An 8,333-nucleotide genomic window follows, 5' to 3' on the forward strand; every position below is an offset into this window, starting at 1 on the left:
GGCTGAGTGTGAATCGGCAATTTAAACTGGGGGGCAAACTCTTTCTGCCATGTAAAGTTTCGTATGATTGGCACGCGCCCGCAAGCATGCAACAGATAACAACTTGGATGTCTTACAAAGAGCACACATAATTTATGCCTCGAAACTTTTAGCGCCTCGTTTGCATGCGGCTGCTCTAATCGAGTTAATTGCCGCGTGATATACTAGTGGAGGATTTTTTTGTTTGATTTAGTAACTATAGTTTGCCCAATAGCCGATACTTCGACCTAGAAGAAGTTTTGTGTTCTGTTAGATGTTTTAGAAAAAAACCGCATGCGTCTAGTGCAACCTACAAGACCAGCGGGCTTCAAAATAAATGAATAAAATGGCGAAATAGATGGCACGAACATTTCATGATAGTCACGTCAGAATCGGAAGCTATATTTTTTGAACTCATGCAAGAGTTTAAATACTTAGGCGTAGTACTCAGCATAAATAAAGATCCGTCCTTATCAATACAAGACCATATTCCGGCAGCGACCATATCAAAATTATGAAGTCTTCATTGATATCAAAGGAACAAAATCTCTAGATGTACAAATCTATAATAAGTCGGGTTCTTATCTACGGCTGTTAAACATGGGTCCTTACAGTTAATGACTTGAATTTACTAATGTGAGTTGAAAGAAAAATTTTCAGAAAAATGTTCAGCCCTATACGATTAGAAAATGGTATATACCGTCTATGCTATAACCATGAGCTCAGTGCTTTAATCCCAGGACGAAATGTAACGTGGTTTATAAAGTCGCAAAGATTACAGTGGTATTCACAGTCCTAAAAATGAGCAGCGAAAGAGCGACCAAAAAAGTTTTTGGAGAAAATTCTGCAGAAACAATAAGGCGAGGCCGGTCAAGGAGCGGATGGTTGCAAGACGTAAAAGACGACATGCGAAAGATGAGAATCTCAAAACAAAGAGCGAAAGCGGGTTGTCGAGAAGAATGGAGGCGTATTGTAGAAGAGGCAGTTGTCCATCCCGAATTGTAATGTCAATATGATGATGATGACATGTTTTAGTAGTAGTTAACACTAGTTCTGTTGTCTGGCACTTTTACCATTAAATGTATTACATCAAATTCTATTCCACATCGATTATCCCTGCTTCAGTTTGGAAATGGCTTGAAAGCCAAATTCTTGCAGTAAATTTTCCGCCTTGCGAACAAATTTCTTAATATCTGCAGCCAGCGCATTCTTGATTTTATTCGGATCCATTTGATCTCGATGAAAGATATACAGTCTTGTCTTTGCCAAGACAATACAGTGTTTAAAGATATGCTCTGTGATTTCATCATCCCACAGATAGAGTCTATACTCAAGTCAGAGTCTACACTCTTTTTTCATGGGCTTTGTGGTAGTTCGCTACCCTCAAGTGGCCCTCTGAAACCAGGATAATCCTGTTTTTCGTCCAATTCCACTCCTCATGGGACTGCCGCCAAGCATTACTTTGTGGGGAGCGAATTAGTCGCCGTTGCCACGCCTAAGCCTTTCTGGCATCCTCAGTCATCCATCAGTCTCCGCAATAGTCGCTTACAGCATCAAGTTCGTGTTTGAATCGATACAGATACAGGGTTTGATTGAAAAGTAATTAGCCTTCCCGCGTGGAGCGTCTGCCAAGCGATCAACCGAATCGACTGGTGGGGGAAAATGATCATTGGACCTTCCCCTTCCACTAGAAACCGGTCCCAGTTCGCTGGGAACAGCGGTGCAGTTAACATCGCTCCGCGCGTGAAAGCTGTTTCAAAAGTGTGTTAGGATTTTGCAGTGGCGAAAATGCAGCGATCGTTGGAGCAACATTACTCGATCAAATTCTTCGTAAAGCTAAAAAAAACGAATACCGAAACCTTTGGGCTACTCAAGGAGGCTTACGGGGACCAATCTCTGTCCAGTGTCCAGGTAAAACGGTGGCACAAGCCGTTCTAGGAAGGCCGGGAGGACGTCGAAGACGAACAGCGATCTGGAAGGCCTTCGACGACGCAAACAGACGAAGATGTGAACCGGGTTCGTGAATTTTTGAACTTTGCCCGTCGGCCTAGTCTACGTGAGATCAGTGAAGAGTTAAATTTAACTTATTACAATGTGCGGGAAATCGTGACCGGAAAACTTGAAATGCGCAAAGTGTGTGCCAAATTGGTTCCCCACCCTCCCACCAAATTGGGTGCTTCCCCACCCTCCCTACAGCCCAGACCTGTCCCCTTCGGACTTCTTCTTGTTCCCGCGCCTGAAAACAAAGCTGAAGGGGAGGCGTTTCGACTCCATCGAGGCGATTCAAAAAACTGTGACAGCCGAATTGAACGCGATTCCGGCGGATGAGTTTAAAAAATGTTTCCTGCAGTGGAAGGACCGCTACCAGCGGTGTATGGACACTCAAGGGTCCTATTTTGAAGAATATTAGTTGTATAAGCCAAAAGGTTTAATAAAACCGCTTAAAAAAAATAAGGATCATTACTTTTCAATCAAACCTTGTAATACTGAAAGCATCCGTGCCCATTGAAGAACTGGGTTAAGTCGAAATCTACTTCACCATGCGTTCTCTTGAGCCAGTACTTCACGTCCGAAAAGAACGAAATGTCCAACGCTCTTTGTGGAATTGTCTCTTCTTTGTTGGCAGACCTGCATGCTGGTTTCTCTTGCCGAAGAACGTCCGATTTTGCTTTCGAAAAGTGCAGCTGCCTCTTCTACCAATATATCGATAGGATACATTCCGGCAACAACTAACGCTGCATCTTTCAGTATTGTTTTGAATGCGATGCCTATCCTAAGCGCACATAGTCGGTATATTGACTTAAAACTCTGATTACAAAGTTAGAAATGTTGATGAAAATTTTATGCATTTTTATGAATTTCGTACAAAACTTAGAGCTTTAATTCATATGGCTTTAGTTAAAGAATGAACGATAATTTTATTGAAAATAAGTTAAAATTAATTTTAAAAATGTAATGCGAAAATTTATATTGGAAAACAAAAACGTACATGATTTTTTTTTAATTCTCAACGGGTGTACCTACACTTGTACAGTAGGGCGGGTCGATTTAAAAATCGCTCATTGCTCTGTGTATTCTAGTGCCTAAAGCACAAAAAGGGGTAAGGGTATTATCTGTACAATAGGCCGGGTCGATTTGTGGGGAGGCAAAAAAATCGCCCATTGCTCTGTGAAAATCATATTCTAGGGATCAAAATAAGAAACTTTGCTGAAGGAACCATACCTCTAAAACAAATTCTGATGTCCTTGGGGGTCGAACGAAAAATCCTACTTTGACCCATTTAGAGTGCTCCATTCGAGTCCAAATGTATGACCGACCCCCACCAACTTTGGACGGCCGATCCACCCATGCCAGTGGTCCACCCCCTGGAGCTCCCCTGGGGGTTCCCCATACAATCATTTCAAAATATCACCATTTTTGGCCTTTACATGAGAAAAGAAACTAAAAAGTTCGACCCAAGTTGGGGGACATCAGAATTCGTTTCAGAGGTATGGTTCCTTCGCCAAAGTTTCTTATTTTGATCCCTAGAATATGATTTTCACAGAGCAATGGGCGATTTTTTTGCCTCCCCACAAATCGACCCGGCCTATTGTACAGATAATACCCTTACCCCTTTTTGTGCTTTAGGCATTTTGTTGTTAGATTCACACTTGGTGATTGCAGGTTGCCTGCCCAAGGTTTGTTCTTGCTTATGCATTAAAAGGAGTATTATATATTTTCAAACTTTTTCCCCAATTTAATTTAATTTTTCCTTTCTTCGCACACAGCTGTGCAATTCCGCTGCATTCAATCACGCTAAGCTCTCTGCCAGGTCGGATTTTTCGTATTGTAGTAGTGAGAAATTTTTGTTTTCAGTTAATTCGAAGGAGCAAAGCATTTTGTTTTGCCATTCATTTGCTAAAAAGTTTACAGGCACAAGCGGTTGGTGCAACACTTAAGCTTTAATAATGTGCAAATGTGTGCCATATTGCCATACATGACATTCCGTTTGGCCATAGTGGCACTGCTCTACATTCTAATCCAACTATTTCTGATTTGCAAGGCATTTGAGCTTCATATTTTAAAAATATTTGTAAACCAACAGGCTTAGGCGTTTAGCAGCTGTTGCATGAAAGTATTTAATATCTGTTATAGTCCTTTTGTTTTGCACCAGCAAAATAAGCTCTCACAATAAATTCTAATACCCGTTGCTTCACATGTTACTCATACGCTCTGTAGCACTTATGCACACATCAAATATTATATTTTTGCAAATGCTGCCTGCAGTGTGTATGGGAATAGTGTGTGTAGCCATTAATGGTAATGTGTAGCACGTAGTGGTAGCTTTCTAGGCATTTACTTTGCATTTAACACAAATTTTGCTTAAATAGCATGAAAAATGAATGCTTCCAAAGCGGCTGGGAGAACTGAGTAACTGCTGTTCTTTGAATGGTTGAGAGTGTGAGGATAACTGTATTTTTTTTTTTTTTAATAAATTTCCAGACAAAGTAAAATTGGATAAACAGCTCTGTATTTGAGCAAACTTCAAGTTAATCCTATTTAATTTTCCTTCAGAAATTCGAGCTACATAAAAGGGGGTCTCAATAGAAGAGACGTAACAAATTAGGCTTATTTCAATGTACGCGCCATACCATACGAGTATAAATATAATTTTTTCCATTCGCTTCTCTAGAGTTTGGTATTTCTTAATCCACAGTGAACAGTGAAGCCCCTTGCACATTTGAAGAGCCGTAATTTTTTGATTACCTTTAGAAAAGTTTTGAAGAAAACTCAAAATTTTTCGAAATTCAGCTTTAAAAATTCAACGCATTCTTGGTTTAAGCGTTTGGCCTATAGGCAAAAAATATGCTATGCCCGCTATAAAAAATAATTTAAAATCATTTTTTTGTTGGTTTTTTTTCAATTATTTTTACAGCCAAGCTATTTAAATTTCTTAATTTCTTTGAGGCACCTAAATACGTATGTAAGTAATTCACCTAACATTATTTCTTTAAAAAGCATTTCAAATAATATCCTGTAAATATAAAACTGAAAAGCAAATATTTTAATTAAAACAAAATTAATATTTCATGAGAATATTTCATAACAAAATATATTATATTACAAATGCTTCACTCGCATACCTGTGAATTAAATCCCTTAAAATTTAATGTAGGGAAATCTTTACGTCCACTTGTACATTCTCTTCACTTTCGTTTACCAGCACATACATACACACTCGCTTCTTCTTCTTCACTGTAACTCCAGTCGCTTACGACCCACCAACTCGTTTGGCTTCATAAATCCACTCACGCGCCATTTTACCAGCACCGACGTGTAGAGCATACCACAAGCAAGATGCATTAAAATCAAATGCCAACAACTAAAGTTACAACACACATGACACACATACATACACACAGACATTGTCACAAGAATTTATTGCTCATACCTTTCCATTCCGTCGGTGGGGAAAGAAATATCAACACATAAAACGACGGAATGTTGGCAAGTGGCGACGAAAAATCAACGAAAATTCGTGCAACATTGCACTTGCCACATGCACGTACGGTTGAAGAATGCTGTTGCATGTTGCTGACATGTTGCAGGCAAGTGAGAAGGGAAGTGGGTGTGAGTATCGATTTGTGGAATATGAAGAAAATATGTAAGTGAAAAGAAATTAAAAAAGAAAAATTTAAATAAAATAATATTTTTTTCTGTAATAATATAAAATTTAAAAAAATTAAACAAAAACACAAAAAAAATATAAAATGGAATAAAATAATGTAAAAAATAAAATAAAAAATTAATACATAATATGTTATTTGACTTTTTTACATTCAGTTTCATGTTCGGAAAATGAATTTTTAGTAAAAATAAACAAAATAAACTATAAAAAAAAGCTATTTTTCTTGTTGTGGTTACACTGTGGAACAAATTCAGGTTAGCAAAAATTAGGTTCATTCTGAGAGTGTCGGGTGAAAATAGAGGCGAAATTAGAAGACCCGTATCGCGCCGTTTTTTTATGTTAGTTCGAATTTTTTTTTTAATCGGCCTTCGAAGTTCGAAATCGGAGCAAAATTGTTTATATGGTTTTTTGGCTATAACTCGTCGACTAATTGATATTTTTTCAATCTGTAAAAGCCAAATTATTGCTAGAGACCTGTGCAACAATTACAATTTGTGAAAAAATTGATTTCGAAAATTTTTGTGGTACTTATGAAACAATATGCTGAAAATCGGCATTTGACTGCAAACTTCGAAGGCCGATTAAAAAAAAATTCGAACTAACATAAAAAAACGGCGCTATACGGGTCTTCTAATTTCGCCTCTATTTTCACCCGCCACTCTCAGAATGGACCTAATTTTTGCTAACCTGAATTTGTTCCACAGTGTAATATGAGAGTCTGTTGAGAGTGCAAGAGTAATATCAGCAAGGCAATATGGTCTCCAACGCGGAAAATCAACCATTTTTTTTGGCGGTCAGGTTGGGTTAAAAATGCCTTCGCACCATATAGTAACCGTCGCTACTACGTGTGTGGTGATTCCACTAAAATTATCACTACTTTTCTCTTGGATTTTCCCCTCCAGCCCGGGATTGTTTCCGCATTGCTTCGAGGTAGAGGGTTACCCTCACCCTGCGTCCTGGGTCGCTTGTTTTGAGAAATCTATGCTAAATGCTCTTCAGCATAACTTTGCATTTCGCGCTTCTTTTTTCGGATAATATCCTCCACAAAATTTGCGACGGCATTCCACATTCCTTCGTCTATCATCATTTTCTCGATAATTTCTTCAGGTGTAAGCACGCCAACCCTTGGCGCAATAGAGGAGGTGGTAAACAGCACAGATCGCGCTCAAGGCAGACGCCACTACCCGACCTGCTTTATCGTACTGGCAACGCTTGATGTAGGAAACGATGGATAGACATTATAAAGGCACAACGAGAAAGGTTCGAATACCTGCATACCTGCTAAGGATTCTCCAGAGCTACCTGAGCGAGCGTGAACTGCTGCAGGACACACCAGATGGTCACGAAACTAAAGCGTTAACTTCTGACTCAGTCCAAGGATCTATTCTGTGCTCCGATCTCTGGAATCTGAGGTACGATGAGATCCAGAGCCTAGAAATGCCAGAAGATATATATCTAGTGGGATATGCATACGATATAGTGGCGGCCATACCAGCTCGGTACACTGAAAGCGAGAGGAAGAAGCTTAACCAAGTTTTGATAAGGACGCAAATATGGCTTGAAGACCATGGCCTGGAACTCGCCAAACATAAGACCGAAGTCATCCTGATGAGACGAGGTCACATACCGCGCGAGGTCAGCATGCAACTAGGCGACACGTTCCTAGTAACTAAAAAAAAACCGTGAAATACTGGGGCATTCAACTCGATTGTAGGCTTATATACTGGAGCCAGATACAGCACGCGACTACTAAAGCAGCGGCGATCACAGGAATGCTGGTACAACATCCGAAAACCAGCCCAGAGTAAAAGAAGGTTGATCATGGACCCCACAAACGCAATCCTTCTGTACGACAGCGAAATATGGGGAGTTGAGCTAAACTGCTAAAACATGCAAAGCATTGGAGGCAATACAACGCACAGCGATGCTACAGCCTACCGCGCACTGTCTTAGATGCAGCAGTGAGATACCAGTCGACCTCATGGCCCGGGAACCAAAGGATGCGTGGGACTCCAAGAAGAAACACGTCATCCCTAGTGTAGCGGAACGGAGATCCCAACCATGCAGCGGTGGCAAAGCCGATGGGACACTGAATCGAGTGACAGATGGACGGCGAAGCTGATTCCTACAGTAGGTAAATGGGTTCAAAGTAACTTCGGGGAAGTGAGTTATTTCATGACTCAGTGCCTCTCGGGCCACGGATACTTTCGAAAATACCTATACCGCATAGACAAAGTAAGCGATCCCACGTGCATATGCTGCGACGCGCCGATTGATGACGCTGAATACACGCTTTTTTAGATGTCACAGAGGCTCGCTGAAAGAGATGCTCTGAGGAAGCAGATTGGTGACATCGCGCCGAGTAAGCTGGTACGCGGTAAAGAGTTACATCAAGAATATACTACGAAAAAAAAGATAGACCTCGACGCAATACAACAAAGCGTAGCCTAACAGACAGAGACATAAGAATACGAGCGTATAGCATGAAGCTGGCTACAAATATGATGGACCCAAACGTGGGTGAATAGAAATGGTCCACGTTATGGACGTCGTTCTGGGCCCTCCCGAAGTAATGCAGAAAGTAGTCCCGGGAAAGAGAGAAGGGATTGTTTTCATCGCCACATCACACGATGCTGTAAACGACGGT

The sequence above is a fragment of the Anastrepha ludens genome, chromosome 6, assembly GCF_028408465.1.
Source record: "Anastrepha ludens isolate Willacy chromosome 6, idAnaLude1.1, whole genome shotgun sequence".
In the NCBI taxonomy this organism is placed as follows: domain Eukaryota; kingdom Metazoa; phylum Arthropoda; class Insecta; order Diptera; family Tephritidae; genus Anastrepha; species Anastrepha ludens.